Genomic DNA, 19,739 nt, shown 5'->3' on the forward strand with positions numbered 1-19,739 from the left:
TGTGAGCTAGGCATGAACATAAATCTATCCATAAACATGTAGTTGCAACCCATGTCATCTCGAGAAGTGCCAACGTGTGAACCTTTATGTAGTATCGAAACTTATATAAGTATCGAATTGTCAAATTCCAATACTAGAACTTGTTGTTTGGGAACATAAACATATTAGTAAACCATCATTGGAAAACCATGTTAAAAACTCATTTAATCATTAAAAATACAAGAAATCATTAATAATTAACCACAAGGTAAAATGAATGCATTTAGTGAAAATTGGTAATATAATAGTTACAGAATATGTTATAAAGGTATGAATATGGCTTGTAAATGAAAGGTTTGGATAGCCAATACGATAACATATCTAGAGCCCAACATATCTTGAGGGGGAGGGGTCCCAATCAAGGTTTCTCCAATGAAATATGAACCAACCACAATGGCTGAATGGTGTCTTCTATGTCGAGATGGCAAGAGACTTGACACACCTCCCGGTAAAGGGGCGAGGTTTATTATGCGACGAGAGCGACAAGTAACCCTTGGTTCCCCTATGGTGCCCTTATGAGTGTGTGTTACTTATGTGGTGAAGGGAAATTTTATCAAGAAAAATGAATCACATAAATGAAACAAAGCGAAAATAAAAGGTTAATTTTGTCTTTAACTTTATGCTATGTGATCAATCAAACAAGAAATTTTTGTTTGTTTGTTTGCATATGATAAAAATCCTAAAAGACCTATGTGTCCTTTCCACTCAAAAAGTAACTGGTCCTTGTGAGGATTCTTATGGAAGGGTAAAAGGGCCACATCCTGAAAGTATTTCTAACACTTCCAATAGCCAAGAATCAACCAAGGTATCGAGAGGTCTTAATTCTTCCCACACCTCAACCTATAGTGAAAGATGTCCTAAAATTTTTGCCACTAAGGTTACCTTCATTCCACGGGGACAATCGAGTCTTGAACTTCTTGGCAGTCAGTCAAAAATGTGGAGCCCTAGACAAATCAGGTAGCCTCATAGAGTGCACATACTGAGACCTAAGCCTAACCCCCTTTGAATTAGGTTTCTGGAATGCCTGAGTTTTTTTTAGTGGGTTGATGAAGGATTTTAAGCACCCTATAAGACAACTTATATGTTTCCAATATGTACATGACCATGGAGGCTTATGGGATGTCTACCCCGAATGGTCCTAACGTGAACTATAAATTCTTTTGTGGCCCATATAGGGAATTTAATGTGTTCAAGTTAGGATTACTTTTAAAGAGTCTTAATTCATTTATGGTGTGAAAATGTAAGCTAGAATAAACTAAGCACAAAAGATACAGAAAGTGGACACCATTTGTACAAAATTTACAATAGCTGACTGTGTGTAGTACAAAGTGTGTGCAAGTGAAATAGTGAGCATACAAAGTGTAGTGATGTGGATATGTGGTGATCTTTTACAAACTCCCCTAATTAGACTATGTTATGCTTGTTCTTTGCAATAAAATAAATAATGTGTGGATGATGGGCCACTTACTTCCTTCCTAATTACACTATGTGAGCATATAGGGAGATGGAAATCAAGTGCTTTGAGAAATATTTCAGATGCAACCACATGATCGTCACAAGGACGAAAGGTAAGTAGGGGATACTCCTTTTATTTACTAACATCCAGTCCTGGTCTCGATAATACTTTTAAATGAAGTAAAAGATTTGGTTAGTAAAAATGATATGTGGATTTAAGGACACTTACTTTTCTCCTAGTTAAGATATGTGATGTGAGTTGTGGATTTAAGGACACTTACTTTCCTCCTAATTAAGCTATGGTTGCAAATTTTCAAAGTAAAAAAAAAAAAACAATTGCCCTACCAATAGTGGTCAGTAAATAAATTAAACAACCTATCTAAACTGTAAAAATTTGTAGTAGTGGCGGTAGTTCACTAAAGGTTTCCAAAACACTCAACAAAGGGAAATTACAATGAATTTTTGAGCTTCATATGTATTGCGCGGGTTATGTGCGCACAAACGTGCAACTCACACATTTGTCTGTGGTAAAATCCACGTGACCGACTCAAAAATTTAATTGGAGGTTATTCTCTAGATGAGAACATGTCCTAGGGGACCTAAAAAATTCCCAAAAAATTACAGAAGAAAAATGAAGTAAAAATGCAGAGAGAAAGGTCCTGCAAACTTAACCAATTAGATCAAAGAAAACAAACAAGTGGAATCACCATTTTGTATTGGTGCGTTTGTTGAATATGGGTCCCAAAAAAACTTTCCTTGCAGTTGGTTGTTACCTACAAGGAACATTCAAACAATTGGATGATGTTAGTATTTAAAAAAAAAACCAAAAAAACATTGAAAGTAATGGAAACAATGCATGAACACAACTAAATTAAAACTACACTAAATAACACACAAATAAGCCTATGAAGCAAAACAAATCAACAAAGGTATAGGAAAATTATTCTCTTTATTGGTTGCTAGTCATGGAAGAGTTATAATAGAAGTATTAAAGACACTTGAAGATAGTTGTTTGAGCAATGGTGCTCAAAATCTTTCAACAAGGATTTCCTTTCCTCAATCTCTTTTTCAAACTCTTTCTTTTTCAAAGAAGCATAGAAAAATCTCTACAATGGCAAAATTCTCCTCACAATGGTATGCTAGATTGTTTGGAAGCAATTTTGGCATCATAAAAATGAACTACTTCTTCTTCTTTTTGGCTCTCCATGAACTTGTATTTATAGAATTTTTGGACACTCCTTCTGTCCTTTGGCTCATCAATGTGGTTGTTTGCTTCATAAATGAGATGAGAGCTACCATCTTCTTGCCTTTAAGGCTTCTAGGGTCTTAAGGCTCAACTGGTCATCCCATTATGTCAAGTGTTGGAGTGTTTCTTAAGCAAGTTCGTGGCCCAAGGTGATGATTGGGATTTTTGCGATCCGAGCGACTATAAAAAAAAAGAAGCCGCGCGGTCGTTAATTTCCAGCAAAGGTACACCCACGCGAGTCAATTTTTTAATTGAACCTTAGGAAAACTTTTGATTTTTGGTATTCATGATGCTTTCAGCTGAAAATGTAACCTATGTGTTTGATGATCACTGACTCTAAGTGTTTTCTGGTGCATACATATGAGTGTATGATTTTATCATGATAACATTGTCTTCCATGTGTGCTTCTGGATTGGAAAGAAGTGTTGTGTGAAATGTTTGCTAGTGTTGTTCATAACATATAATGTGCAACAAAATGTGTAATGATCTACATGATGACCAAGATCATGCAATATCCCTGAACTGGAATTATGTTTTGTATGAAATGCTTAACTCTGTTGTTAACAACATTTATGTAAATAACACAAATATATTATGAAATAATACAAGCAATGGAGGGATCCATATGGATCTAGATTAAAATATGGAAACATTTGACATAAATATCTTTTCTATTAATATGAAGTGATTACATAAGATACTATACGCTTAGCAAGGTCTGTGTGTGTGTGCGTGTGTGTGTGTATTCACTAAGTTACAAGCCTGTGAATCTATTAAGGTGGCATTGTACAAATGATGAAAGAATAGTTTCCCCTTTAAGTGTAAGGACAGCCCAAAGTCCTTGCATGAAGGATTATCCATCCTTGCATTTTCAATAGCTGGAGGTCTTCGACAAGCTTCCTAGTGTCACTGGTTAGGCCTTGGAATCCCCTGAATAGTTCCATGGAGCTATTTGAAAGATTTCCTCGGGGCATGGAGCCCTTAGCGTGTGGTAGGAACAATGGAGGCACTTTAGGAGTTCACTACGAACCCCTAACAAAGAGAAGCTAAAGACCTACCAGTGTAGACATGCCTGGAATTTCCTTCCCACAAACAAGGATTATTTGATGGCTAGAAACTTGTTTGAGTGAGTCTTGCCCAAGCTTAGAAGGGGTGCCACCATAGGGTGCTTTAGCAAGTCACCATTGCTAGCACCAAATACTGGTGTTGATCTTGATATCTACAGAACCTATGTGGTAGAGTCATGGTCGAAATGACTATTAGAAGTGATCAACAAAGAGTTGGAGCAAGCTCATGATGGCCATTGAAATCAAAATCGGGTGCATTGTATAAGGCTTGGAAAGGTTCCCCTGCTCAGGCCATGGCAGAGTTTGAGTGCAAGGTTTGATGCGACACAAGAGGGAAAAGCCTTAAATTTATAATGCAAACCGATGAACCTTATCCTTCATCATGACCAAAACCTAGTCGTGGATGCCTGGCATCAGCACGTCTGATTTCTCTCAACGCTATTGGGTGAAGGTAAGATGACATGGCCTGAAGGTAAATCCCAGAACGTTGAATGTGTCACCAAAGGAATCGGCTAAGATGACATCAGATGAGATGTGTTGGCAGACACGCTAGCCCAACAATTATAAAATTGGCCGATAGGAGGCCCACATAATAAGTTAGTCTAGAGACCAAATCCCGGACCATTCGAATGTGCATATGAGAAAAGGAGTGGGATGACATGGGGCACGTGCCATGGTGGTAGTGTATCAACATGGATACCAATGGAGATGGGCAGAGCGACCCCACCATACATGTAGGCCTGGTGTAAAGGTCCTGGAGGTTAAAGGAAAATGGACAAGGCACTTGAGCGGAAGTGTTGGGAATGCAAGTGCGGGGTGACGCAAGACAAGTTGCGTTGGCAGGGCCCACACTGGTAGACTGCTGACTAGTGGAAAGGTGGTCCCACCTGAAGGTCATCTCACTGTGATGAACCCGATGGTCCCCACCTGGAGGTGCAAGGGGAGCGACTGAGGAAAGTGATAGGAGGATATGGGTGGGGTGACGTAAATAAGATCTCATGGGAAGGCATGTCAGTCCGATAGCTCCAACATTGGTTAAGGAGAAGCCTTGTGATCCATGAAACCCCGATGGAGGAGCCTTAGCAAATAACAAAGGAGAGTGTTGGGATAAGGGCATCAAAATGATGTCATCTAGTGGGATCCACTCAATATTAATTAAAAGAAGTGGTAGACGAAGTCGTCCGAATAGGGCGCTAGGGTGAGTTGGCACAGGACAATGAAGCATCATCCCTCGTGGATTGATCAAAAGTGGTGTGGGAAGAGGTGGACCAATCAAAAGTGGGGTGGGAAGAGGTAAGGCCCACCAGTCACATGGTTGCGACACCCTACCTCTGTGACATTAGTAGGGGAGGGGGAGGGTGGTGCAGTGATCGTGAACTATTGGATGGGAATGATTGATGTGGGTCGTAAGATATGGGGACCATAACCTAGCGTTGGAACCAAATTGTGCCACCCTTCTCCATATTTAATCATCAAGTGGTTTACCTTGGCACAATCAGTGGTTCAGGAGCAGGTATGGTCGTGGACCGCTCGATCAACACGAAGAATGATGGATAATGGAGTGCGATGTTAGTAGTGGCCACACAGAGTTGTGGACCGAACCTTACTAGGTCGAGAGTTGGGGTCAAATTCGGAAAAAAGTTAAATCACTTGTGGAGAAGGTTGACCTTGACTAGCATATATGCCCGACTGCCACACAGGTCAATAACGGACTATCACATGGTAGATGGATGATGTGACAGGGTGAAGTGGGGCCTATCTTTAAAAGGCCATAGCCCTTAATCCAAAGGTCAAATTAAGGCAAAATTTTATATCACCGTATTCATGTCGACAAGACGAACACAATGTTGATGGTTATTCTGAGTTTAGAGAAATTTGAAAAAAGTCAAAAATTTTATACCCCATTTTCATAACAGTACTCTGAAGATTGGGTTTGCATAGTGACCACCCATTATCTATAGTTTTAGTAAGGGGCATTTTTTATAGGTGGTATAAGAGCATTTAGGTTCAACACTTGGACTGGATGGGCTCTATCATGGGTGAGTAATAGCAGAATTCCCGTACATAATGATCTTTAGTAAATTATCTTGCTCATGGTGTTATTTCAAATTGCATATTAACTACATGGATGTTTGAAACATTATTGTGACTAATTCCTTTTAATGCATGTGATTATTGGCTGACATAAGGAGGGTTGTTTTCCATGTCTTGATTGCTATGTTTTTCCTTATAAGCACTTGTTCTTCGTGGTTAATGCTTTGCTTGTTTAAAGGATGAGGTTGATAATAGTTAAAGTTGAGTTAAATTTCTGTGAGACATGATGGTGCATGATATGATGCTGATGTGATGAATGGTTTTTAATTAGTTTCCTTAAAGACTGAATATTCCTTGATTACTAGCCTTGGTGTAAATCCTATATTTTAAATTGTTGTTTTGGGTCTTGGTACAAAAATTGAATGAAATGAATAATGTTGATTTGGCATGGCATCTAGTTTCCAATTATAACCAAGGTTGATAAGGAAACTAGAATATTTTGAATGCTTGGTATGAATGAGTTGGCATGTGCATGTAGAAATTATAGCTTTAGAAGAATTATGCTAAGGTGTTTATGACCCGGGGTTTGAGACATGTAAGTAATACAAAAAGTGAGATGTGTGCAGTTGTAGGGCATCGTGCTTAACACAAAAAAGAAAGACAAGGAAATTGGTATAAGTGCTTATATTTATTAATGCACTAACAACTGAGTGTATGTTGAAACACATAAAAAGACTCAGTGGAAGCGAGAAGAGACATGTATCATGGCATGGTGCAACAGGGTATGGGCCAAGTCCATCGAAAATGAGAAAGAGGGATATCCCTCTAAAAGAAGAGAACCTTCAGGAAATTGGAGGTCAAGCTCAAGGACCTAGAAGGTGAGCTAAAAATTTGTAGGGAGGAACTCTAAAAACTCACCAAGAAACAATAGGAATTGACTGAGTGGAATAATAGTTGTAGAAGCGGTTGTGAAAGATAAAATATCAAGCTGAATCCTACAAAAGAAAGTATGGTAATAGCAAGAAGAGGCCTCATGAGGTTGAAAGGGATAAGAGGGGTGTTGTGGAGAAGAGCATCTAAGAAAGGACCATCCTTGCATGAAGAAGAAGAAAGACAATAGCCCCTATGGGATACAAGAACATGAAGCAATGATGCAGGACACCAAGAAGGGGGAGAGGGCACTCCCTCAAACTCCTTAACTCATATATGTGTGTGTGTGTGTGTTGAAAAGATCCCCTATGAAATTTTGGGGAATGTGAGACTTCAAGGTTGTGGTCAGTCTTGTGAAGAAGTCTTGAACTAATTTTTGGTGCATGAAAAATTCTTATGCACATGCATACTTATGTGCATTGCATGACAACTAGAAGTGCCATGAATGCTAGACTCAAGGGGATAAAATTTAACTTTTGATTGTTTTGTGCTTATGCCTATAAGTGGTGGTTTGAATTTATCATTTTAATTTTAGATTTGTACATGATTACGTCGTTTTGTCTGTGGTTTCCTCTATGACTATGATCATGGATTTTGCTCTCTTTTGCGATGTCACCTCTTATTTTTCTCCTTGTATTGTCTATTATTGTTATGCAGGCCTTTGATTTACATACTTGGGGGCTTAGTACCTTGAGTCAAATATATCGAAGGTGGCAAGGAGGCCATGAAACCTTGGTGAAAGAGAGATGAAGAGGGCCGCATGTAATGGACATGTTTCATGATTAACTAAGTGAGTTCCAGGCAACAAGGAACTTCAAGTTGGGCAAATGGGCTAGAAAAGGCAAATATTGAAACATGTTGGAAAGTTACTTCGGGACACAACAATGGGCAGGAGGTAATGAGCATCTTAGGTCTTAGCCAAGATGGGAAATGTGGTTCACCATGCTATGCATACCTTTGCACGAACATAGGAAAATTCTCTTAATTTTGACTTATAAACACATGTAATTATATGGGGTATACATGTCCATGATGATGAATATATGTATTTAGGCATAAAAATGTTCTTTTATGACAAGGTTTTCAGGGGTCATTCTTGTGGAAGAGTGGCTGTTTTTACTTTCTTGATGAAAATGTGAATGATAATAACAAATTCCTAGTTTTATGAGGGAATTCAGTGGGTAGGGTAGCCCTGATCAATCTATAACTTTAATAGCATTTGAATATGAACTCGTGAATTATGCCATGTTTATATTATGAACAAGGAAAGCTGAAAGATATAACAACAAAATGAAAGCAATATGATTTGTGGCAAACAACGAAAGACACTAAAGGCAGTGTTTCCTAGCGCTTGTGGATGGAGACAAGGTGGTTTTTGATTTTTTAATGTGTCGTGTACATGACATATTGTACTATGTGTGTTGTGTTGTACATGTGTACATGTCATATTGTACATGTGTATCTATTATGTTGTGTCACGTGTATGTATTTGTGTTGTGTCATGTGTATGTACTTGTGTTGTGTAAAGTGTATGGAACAAGTAGGTATGGGATTGTCTGGATTCCCTTGAGGGTGGAGGTTTTAACCTCTAGATTCCCTTGTTTTTGATTGAGGGTGGAGACATAAGTCTATGGATTCCCTTGTTGTTTATTTGAGGGTGGATACATAAGAATCTGGATTCCCTTGAGGGTGGAGGTATTAAACTATGGATTCCCTTGTCGCTGATTGAGGGTGGAGATCTAAGTATCTCGATTCCCTTGTTGCTGATTGAGGGTGGAGACATCAATCTCTGGATTCCCTTGAGGGTGGAGGTACTAAACTTTCGATTCCCTTGCTACTAATTGAGGGTGGAGACATAAGTCTCTGGATTCCCTTGAGGGTGGAGGTATTAACCTTTGGATACCCTTGTTGCTAATTGAGGGTGGATGCATAAGTCTTTGAATTTCCTTGTTGTTGATTTGAGGGTGGATACATAAGTCTCTGGATTTCCTTGAGGGTGGAGGTATTAACCTCTGGATTCCCTTGTTCTTGATTGAGGGCGAAGACATAAGTCTCTAGGTTGTTGATTGAGGGTGGAGACATATGTATCTAGATTCCCTTGACGGTGAAGGTATCAAACTATGAATTCCCTTGTTTCTCATTTGAGTGTGAATACGATATGGTCTCTGGATTCCCTTGAGGGTGGAGAAGGTATGGTCTCTAGATTCCCTTGGGTGTGGAGGTATTAACCTATGGATTCCCTTGTTGTTCATTTTGAGGGTGGAGACAGTATGGTACTTGGATTCCATTGAGGGTGGAGGTATGGATTCCCTTGTTTCTCATTTTGAGGGTGGAGATGGTATGGTCCCTGGATTCCGTTGAGGGTGGAGGTATCAACCTCTGGATTCCCTTGTTGCTCATTTTGAGGGTGGAGACGATATGGTCCATGGATTCCCTTGAGGGCAGAGAAGGTATGGTCTCTGGATTCCCTTGAGGGTGGAGGTATAACCTTTGGATTCCATTGTTGATCATTTGAGGGTGGAGACGGTATGGTCTATGGATTCTCTTATTTTGGAAAAGGGTGGAAGTGGGACACCTCTGGACTCTCTTGATAGACTAATGGATAAGAAAAGAGGTATAAGCTAAAACATTCTAATTTCATTACGATGAATCTCATGAGAGATTTTATGCCATGTTGCAAGGAAGTATGAAGTCACCCAGTTGGGTGGATGGACATGGCCACAAGATAAACAATTGTAGCTAAAAGATATCAGAGTGTGCAACAAAAGCACCAAAAATTGCAAAAGAGCCACATAAAGTGGCCGTTCTAATTAAATCTCTTCATTTATAATTGTTTAGTTGTTGGGTAGGAAACTGTGAAAGTGCGATATGTAAATAAATGTAAATATTGTAAAGAGCTGTGAATATAAAGCTCCAAGGTAAATATGTTATTGCTTTCTTAATTAGCATGTTTTCTCTATGTATATGGACAGAGAACATTGAGGATGGTGTTCCTAACGGGGAGGGGTCTGTAATATCCCTACCCATGAATGGCTTGAGCCAGCCATGTAATCTCATCAAGTAATTCAATTTTAAAAATTAAATGGGTTGAGTAAGTGACACAAATTCCAAGAGGTTTAGGGAGGTCAAATTGCTAGGAAATTCATCTTACTTGTTGAAGGAAGGAAGTTGGATAGAATGGATAACCATTGAAGGTTGGTTACTGATATTTAAATGCATTGGAATGTTGTTTTGAAGGGGGTTGTTGTTGGGAATTTATGAACTACAAAACTAGGGACAAAAGCCCATGCTGGCTTGGAAACTGCACAGATAACAAAGGGAAAAAAAATTGGGAACTATGTAGCAGGAAAAGAACAAGAGAGGAAAGGTTGGGTCATATCCTAGGAGGAGTCGACCTCAGTAGGCCCAAATGTTTTCAGGAGAGGGGAGGTCAGTTAGTAAAGGGAATAACAAGGAAAGAAAAGAGTTTCATTTTTAAATTTGCATAATGAGAAGAGAAGAAGGGGAAGGGAGACTTGCGTTTTGAGGGGAGGAGAGGCTCGCCTTCAAGACGAGGCAACCATAGAGAAAAAGGAGGAGAGTTCGAATTATACAGAGCAGAGTTGAATATGATTGTGTATTGAGAAGAGAAGCTTGAATTTGCAGACAATAGACTGACAAATAGAAAAGAAAAGAGAGAGACAACATAAATGTTGATACACACAACAACAAGTCTCTAGTTCTCCTTGTGCATAGTTTGGCTATTATTTGATAGCTGGAGGGTGGAGGCAGTTGGCCTCTAGAACTTCTAGTGCATTCGTGAACTGTTGAGTAGATGATGGGTGGGGGAAGAAGAACCTTTGGAGTCCCTGTTTCAGCTTGTAGATTAGTGTTTTTTTCCCTTGCGCAAGACCATCTCAGACCCTTGTAATATGGCTCGGGGTGATAATTGCAAGTAGTCTAGCTACAACTTGTCTATGGTTGGGTGGAGATTTGAAGTCCCACACTCAGTTGCCCATATTCATTGTAATCAAAGATAAGTTTCCTAGAACATACTCATTTGTATATATAATGTTGCAGTGTAAAGGAATGGTGTGTTATTGCTTGCATGAAAAATTTGGTTTACTTGTGTTTATCTGTTGAATGGATGGTAATGATCCATGTATGTGTGAGTGAATATGAACTTTTCATTCTCTTAATGACCATTGATGAGTGTTTACATTTCTGATGTGAGCTGGTGCTATTCTTGTTTGAATTTTGGGTTGAGTTTCATTGCTTATGTAGGCTAGCTGACATGTTGCTTGGTATTATTGAAGAGTTATTGGAATCAAGCGATGAGGTTATGAATTGTGAGTTTAATTTGTTTGTGATGCTCAACCAAAGTCTCCTTGCAGATAATACATATATGTTGATCATCCTTTAACAACTTGAATGAATTGGTTTATGCCTTGGATCTAACCTAACATTGAAACTCTATTGTGTGCATGAAGAGCTCATATTTCTCATAGATAAATGTTGTCTCCCATGTGTGATTCTGGATTGGAATAAAGTGTTGTGTGAAATTCTTGTTGGTGTTGTTTATAACATATAATATGCAGCAAAATGTGTAATGATCTACAAGATGACAAGGATTATGCTATATCCCTAAATTGGAATTATGTTCTATATGAAATGCTTTTTTATGTTGTTAACATCATATATGTAAATAACATAAAGACAATATGAAATACTATAGGCAGTGGAAGGACCCATAAGGATCTGGATTAAAACCTGGATATACTGGACATAAATATCCCGTCTATTAATATGAAGTGATTACATAAGACTGTCTGCTTAGCAGAGTTTGTGTGTGTGTATATATATATTCACTCAGTTACAAGCCTGTGAATCCACTCAAGTGGCATTGTACAAATGTTGAAAGAACTGTTTCCCATTTTAAGTGTAAGGATAGCTCAAAATCCTTACATGAAGGTTTATCCATCTTTGCATTTTCAGTAGATGGAGGTCTTCGATGAGATTCCTAGCATTGCTGGTTAAGCCCTAGAAGAGCTTACATAGCACCATGGTGCTGTTTGCAGGCTTGTCTTGGGGCATGGAGCCCTTGGCATGTGGTAGGAGAGGTGGAGGCCCTTCAGGAGTTCACTATGAACCCCTAACAAAAAGAAGCTAGAGACCCACTAGAGTGGACATGCCTGGAACTCTCTACTCATGAATAGGATTATTTTAAGGCAAAAAACTTGTTGGAGTGGGTCTCACACAAGATCAGGAGGGATGGCACAGTAGGGTGCTTTAGCAAGCCACCACTGCCAATATTGAACACTGGCATTGATCTTGATGTTTACTAAACCTTTGTAGTAGATTCATGGTGGAAATGAAAAGTGAGAAGTGATCAAAAAAGAGTTGGAGCAAGCTCTCATGATGGCCATTGAAATCCAAATCGGGCGCATTGCAAAGGCTTGGCAAGGTTCCCTTGGTTAGGCCATGGAAGAGTTCGAATGAAATCTTTGATGTAGCAAAAGAGGGAAAAGCCTCAAAGTTGTAACACAAACCTGCAAACCTTATCCTTCACCATGCCCAAAACCTAGCCATGGACGCTTGGTATTAGCGCACTTGATTTCCCTCAACACTACTGGGAAAATGTAAGATGACGTGGCTTGGAGGTAAATCCTGGAAGCTTGAATGCGTCACTAAAGGTATAGACCAGGATGACATCAACTGGGATGTGCTGGCTGACATGCCATCTCAAAAGTTATGACATGGGTCGATAGGATGCCCACTTTATAAGCTAGCACAAAGACCAAAACCCATGCCATTCAAATGTGCATATGAGAAAAGGAGCGGGATGACATGCGCATGAGCCATGGTGGAAGTGTATCAGCATGGCGATCAATGGAGATGGGCAGAGCGATGCCACCATACACATAGGTCGAGTGTAAAGGTCCTAGAGGTTAAAGGCAAATGGACAATGCGCTTGAGTGGAAGCGCCGAGAACAAAAGTGCAGGATGACATCACTTGATGTTACCCCGGAAGTCCCACCCTAGAGGTATAAGAAAAGCGGGTTGGAGGAGTGGCTAGGATAATGCACCGAGAAAGTTGGCGCAGGGTGACATAAGACAAGCTACGTTGGCAAGGCCTGCAATGGTAGATCTCTGACTAGTGGAAAGGTGGTCCCACGTGATAGGTTAGCCCATCGAAATGAGCACAATGGTCCCCACCCAAAGGTACAAGGGGAGTGGCTAAGGAAATGTGGAGAGGAGATGGGTGGGGTGACATAGGTATGATCTCGTGGGTAGACATGTTAGCCCGACTGCTCTAACATTGGTCAAGGAGTGACCCTGCTATCCACGCATACCCAGTGGAGGAGCCACGACGAATAACAAAGGAGAGTGCTAGGATAAGGGTGTCAGGATGATTCCATTTGGTGGGACCCACTCGAATTAATTAAAAGAAACGACAGACAAAGTCGCTAAGATAGGGCGTTGGGGTGAATTGGCACAGGATGATGAGGTACGCCCCTCGTGGAGCAATGAAAAGTAGGGTGGGCAAAGATAAGGCCCACTAATCACATGGTTGCGACACTCTACCTCTGTGATCGTGAACCGTTGGATGGGATGGATTGATGTGGGTCATTCGATACCAAATTGCGCAACCCCTCGCTAGATTTAACCATTGAGTGGTTTACCTCGGTGCAATCAATGGATCAGGAGCAGGTATGACTGTGGACCACCAGATCAACACAAAGGATGATGGGTAGTGGAGTGCGACGTCAGTGGTGTCCAAATAGAGTTGTGGGCTGACCTCAACTAGGTCGGGAGTCGTGGGTCGGGCATAGACAAAAGTGAAATCGCGCTTTGTAGAGAAGGTTGACGCTGACTGTCTTATATGCTCGATTACCACACGGGCCAATGGCGGAATGCCACATGGCAGATGGATGATGTGGTAGGGTGCATTAGATAAATTTTGAGGTCTAAAATGGACATCCTAAGGAATATTATAAAATAGTAAAATAATATTAGGTTACCTCACCTAATTTTTGAGGGAAAAAATAAAAACTACTTTTTCAACTTATCTCCCTACGATTTTACTCAAATTTTGAGCAGGAGAACTCGTTGGATGCATAATTTATTTTTTCATCCAATGATTACCCATGTTGCATACTTTTGATGGACCCTACTACACGAAAAATGTGAAATACATGAAAAAATGTGATTGCAATCACGTTTTTTCATGTATTTCACATTTTTCGTGTAGTAAGGTCCATCAAAAGTATGCAACATGAGTACTCATTAGATGCAAAATTAAATTTTGCATCCAATGAGTTCTCCCACTCAAAATTTGAGTAAAATTGTTGAGAGACAAGTTGAAATTATGAGTTGAAAAAATAGTTTTTTTAATTTATTTTTTATCTTTTTACCTTTTTACTCCAAAAATGGTGAATCATCTCCCATGGTTGACATCATCATATTGAATCCTATTGGTTTTTATAAAGTTGATTTTTGTTGTACATTTTTGTTTTGAGGCCCATTTTTGACCTCAAAATTTCTCTAATGAAGTGGGGTTTATCTTTGAAAAGCCATACTCCTCAATTTGAAGGTCGGATTGAAGCAAAATTTTATGTCATCGGATTTTTCTTGACGAGACAAACACAATGGTGATGGTTTTTATCAGTGTAGAGAAGTTTGAAAAAAAAGAATTCTTTTATACCCCATTTTCATAATGGTACTTTGAAGATTGGGTTCGCATAATGACCATCCCTTATCTATGGTTTTATGTAAGGGGCGTTGGTTACAATTATAAATGCATTAGAATTTTCACAATAACCAACAAACATACCTTTATTTCTAGTGGTTTCCAACTTGTTCCTCTTGTCCTTCGGAACATGAAAGTATACGGGGCAACCAAATATACTGAGATGTTCAATTTCGGGCTTCACACCTGTGAATACTTCTTTGGGAGTCTTGTTTTCCAATGCTTGATGAGGAACCTTGTTTTGAACATATATCAATGTATTTGTAGCTTCTCCCTAGAGGAATTTCGACAACTTTTGATCATGCAATAGAGCTCAGGCAACTTCTTTGATGGACATGTTCTTTCTTTTGGCCACTCCATTTTGCTCAGGGTTGTAAGGTACTCTAGTTTCCTTCTTGATTCTAGCCTGCTTGCAAAATTCAATGAACTCTCCACCATTATCTGATTGGAAGTCTTTGAACATATCAAAATCCTCGTCCTTGTGCTTTAAGTAGTATATCCATGTTTTCCTAGAGAAATCATCAATGAAGATTATGTAATAGAGATGTCCATCAATAGAGTGCATAGGCATGGGTATGCATAGGTCAAAATGAATAAGTTGAATAATATTTTCAGCCTTGTTCCTACTAGAGGGGAATGGTCCCCTTTTCTTCTTACCACAGACACATCCCAGACAAACTCCATCATGATTGGCTTGAACATCAAGCATCCTAAAGAATAACTTCAATTTCGGTAGGGCTTCATAATGTAGATGTGCTAACCTTCAGTGCCATAGCTCACTTTGATGATTAATATCATGGACCATTTCTAGAAGAGGTCTTTCATTGAATCTATAGAGTCCTTGAACTCTAGATACCAAGGTGAATGCATCCCTCATACTGGATTCCTTGGGCTAAGTAAGGACTTTTCCCTTTAAAAAAGCTACTCTCATGCCCTTGTATCCCAAAGCATAAATAGATACCAAGTTCTTATTTAAACCCATAACGTACATTACATCATGAAGAAGAATGGACTCACTAAAGTTCAAATCAAATTTGACATAACCAAAACCCTTCACAAGATGAATAGAGTTATCTCCAAGAATGATTGTCAAACTTATCTCCCTCTCAACCATGTTAGAGAAGACTTCCTTGTACCGAGAGAAATGTTTAGAAGCCCCACTACCTACTAACCAACTATCATACAAATCCAAAGGAGAGGAACTAGAAAGAGAAAAAATAAGAATATATTCAGATTGACTAGAAACTGCATTGTTTTCATACCTGGAATTTCTTGTTCACTTTTGAGGATGATGGCCTTCTTCATAGTCATTTAGAGTATCTCTTATCCTTCTATCATCCCTTCGAACTTTCTTGAATTGAATGGTCTCCCTTTACCTTTATTCCTCTTATCTTGAGTAACAAATGTAGAAGGCTCTTCTTCTTCATGCTTTTGAATCCTTCCCCCGACAATCATCTTGGTTTTCTCGAGTGCATTGTCGAACAAGGTCATCAAATGTCGAGAGTCTATTGTTGTTGCTCATAGTAGTAATGAAGGTTTCCCAAATAGGAGGAAGACCTTGAAGAGTGATCATCACCAACTCTCTATTAGATATAGTCTCACCAGCAGTTTGTAGTTGATCCCTTAGTTGAGATACCCTCATGATATAAGATTGCACAAACTCTTCCTTATTCATTTTCAATTCCTTAAGCTTATTTTTCAAGGATAGGATATGATTCAAATTGTTGTCTTTAGAAATCTTCAAATTACCAACACAAGCAAGTAAATGATCCTGCAAACCATCAATGAGAATTTTCTTAGCGTTGAGGTCACCTTTTTGGTACCTGGATTTGTACCAGCAGGAGCATTCACCAGAGGCTCAGGAACCTTCCCTTGCACATATTTTGAAACATCATTGTCATCTAATATAACTTCCAACTTGATCTTCCAAGCAATGAAGTTAGAAGAGTTGCCAAACTTCTCATTATCCTTGAAGTAAGAGCTAGACATTTTGACCAAATCAAATAGGCTCCTTCAACTTTTTTCAAAGATGATTGATTTTATCTCGTCTCTTTTTTACTTTAGCTTAGGATAAGCTATGATATGCTTGTTTAGTAGGAAACAAACTTTTGTCACACTCAGTGCAACAAAAGCAGAGTATATCGCAGCCAGTGTCGCAAGTCAAGAAGCAGCATGGCTTGAGAAGCTACTTGCAAGACTATTTGATTAGGGGCTAGATACAACCTTGATACATTGTGATAATCAAAGCTATGTCAAGCTATCGAAGAATCCAGTATTTCATGACAAGTCGAAGAACATTGTGATCAAATATCACTTCATCCGAGGCATGGTGTAGAAGGGAGCAATAAAGCTCTAGTATATATCCACAGATGAGCAAAATGCAAACATTCTCACAATGCCTCTGTCTAAGGGTAAGTTTGTATACTTCACACATAAGCTTGGCGTGATGCAAAATATCTCCCTTGTTGAGAGGGTGTTGATGTTTTTCCAGCGTTGGGCAAACACTCCCATGGGGTCATGTTGATTTGCTTGTGGTGGAATGATACATTCATCCATCGGGCCATGCCGATTTTGCTAGGGATGAGTGGCATAGAGATAACCTTTCTCCCATGAGGCCATGCTGATTTGGCTACGGGAGATTGGCCCACAATGCTCACAATGCTTACTTTAAGATGGAGTGATCTATTTTTTATAAAGCATGTTTGATTTGTTAATTTAATGGGGTTTTTCATCCATTAGTGGAATCAACAATTCTAGTCTAATGTTGAATTGTAATGTAGGCTTCGTAGGTGAAGAGTTTTCTCTTTATGAGTCTCTATTCAACATTAGAGCTCTATATTAATAGACAAGCAAGTGAAAAGAAAAATCATCAACATAGCAATGTAATTCAATCTTTTCTATGAGAAATTCAATTAAGAAGAAATTTGTTCATCTTCTTTTCTTCTTCATCATTTCTATCTCTTGGAGGCCATGTGATGTTTGATTGCAAATTTGACTAGCATTGACAACAAGATATTTGACTAAGTTTTGATTGCACAATTTGACCAAGTTTTACCACGGTTTGAAGGCAAGACTTTGACCAAAGGGTTGACTACAATCCACACGTGTGAGTTTGACCACAAATCATTAGCTAGCATTGATTGTTGAATTTTGACTAATTGGGCTAATCTCCACCCAACATTACAATTTCAACACATCTCCCTACTATACTCTAAAGTGAAAAGAAAGTCCGTTACAATTTCAATAAGATGAACAAGATGAAATGTTTAATTTTTACAATAACACGTGATTAAAAGAAGATTGGCTGCCATGTTTAAATACACAAACTAAAAGCTATGTATATAAATTTTGTTTCCATTATATGTTGGGTTACACATTCTTCAATGAAGTATACATACATTATTAATTACCAACGATCCCAGGGAAACAACCATACTAAATAGGCACTACACAACATATAATGGAAACAAAATTTCCATATAGAGTTTTTTGCTGGGATATTTAAACGGCTTTGGGCCCAAGAAAACTTGTTTTAGGTTGCATCTACAATAACTTAATCGAAATTCACGCTAAATAGGCACTACACAACATATAATGGAAACAAAATTTACATATAGAGTTTTTAGCTTGGATATTTAAACGGCTTTGAGTCTAAGAAAACTTGTTCTAGGTTGCATTTTAAGTAAAATATTTTAATCGAAATTTTACACATAGTGGAATATAATTTTCTGATATGATAATTATTTTTTAATGATTTTTCAGCAGTGTGTGTTTTCATATTACTGATATTGAATTACACAAAATATCAACTGTAAATGCAGCAGAAACAATAAAGATCATAGAAAAACAATTATTATTATTTTTTTAATATGAAAAAAGCTTCATTGTATTAAAATCAGATAATTCTCAATACATCTTTATAGACTGAAATGAGAGATATTCCTTGACTATGCAATCTGTAGAAAAACAGTGCCAAGCATTTGTATCTGAAAGCCTATATGACAAAAGCTGACAAAAGAAGAAAAGATATGTATGTACGGTATACATGAGGTAAACAAACCATACCAGATAGATTGCCTAGATAAGAAAAGACCCCATTTTGGGAGCATCATCTTCCAGCTGGGAGAAAGTATGCACTATGAGCAAAAACAGTTGCAAGGAACATACCTGGGAAATTGATATATGAACAAATAAATTTATGTGCCAAGAAGAGAAAAACCCTGAATCTGATACATTTAGGCTTCCATCTTTATGTCCATTTTCCATTTGCCCATTTGAGTTAGGAGCCCTTTCTTCGACAAAACATCTGCTTGAGTATTTTGAGATCTGTCAACATGATGTATAGTATAATCCTTCCTTCCCCTCCAGAAAGTGTCAATTCTGTTCATCCATCCTGCAAGATGTTGATTTTTTATAGAACTCTTGGTTGTGACATGATCTATTATGATTTTGGAGTCACCACAGATCTGCATGGACAAGATATTTAGAAAAACGCTGAAGTGAAGATGTTGATTTTTTATAGAACTCTTGGTTGTGACATGATCTATTATGATTTTGGAGTCACCACAGATCTGCATGGACAAGATATTTAGAAAAACGCTGAAGTGAAGAAGCCCTGATAGAGCTATTGCTTCGGCTTTGTTGTTTGTTCCTTTTCTCCATTCCAGTAGATGGCAAACTGCTGATCTTCTTCCATCACTATATAGACCCCACAGGAACATATACCGTTTTGTACTGCCCCATCAAAGAAGGCTCTTGGAAAGCTCATTTGACTTTTTTTTTTCTCCTTTGATTTTTCCTTTTTATACTATGAGATCTTGGGAGAAAGAGAGTTGTATAGAAAAACAACTATGCACAATAACATAATAGTTTTTATCCAGGGAAACCCAATTTTAGAAAAAAAAATCCATCAACTCTTTTTTGAAAAGAAATCGTCTTTCCAGCAAGATTTACAAATCAGAAATTCCTCTAAAAATCTGTGCAAAGATTACAAATCAAATCACCAGACGAATCTGCTCAAACAGTTGTTATCAACACTGATCAAACCAGTCAAAATTCAACTCAGAAATCTGCAATCAAATTTGTTTTAGGTTGCATCTTTAACAGAATATCCTAATCTGTAAGGAAATCGTGTTTAGTCATAATAAGGCGAAAAGCGTTTAACGGTGTTTAGTCTCTTGAGAATTTGTTTTATGATTCTATGTTTGCACAATGCTTTTAAATGAAGGCTCTATTTGAT

Source organism: Pinus tabuliformis, chromosome 6 (genome assembly GCF_031772625.1).
Source record: "Pinus tabuliformis cultivar Carrire ecotype Pingquan chromosome 6, CPIR1, whole genome shotgun sequence".
In the NCBI taxonomy this organism is placed as follows: Eukaryota; Viridiplantae; Streptophyta; class Pinopsida; order Pinales; family Pinaceae; genus Pinus; species Pinus tabuliformis.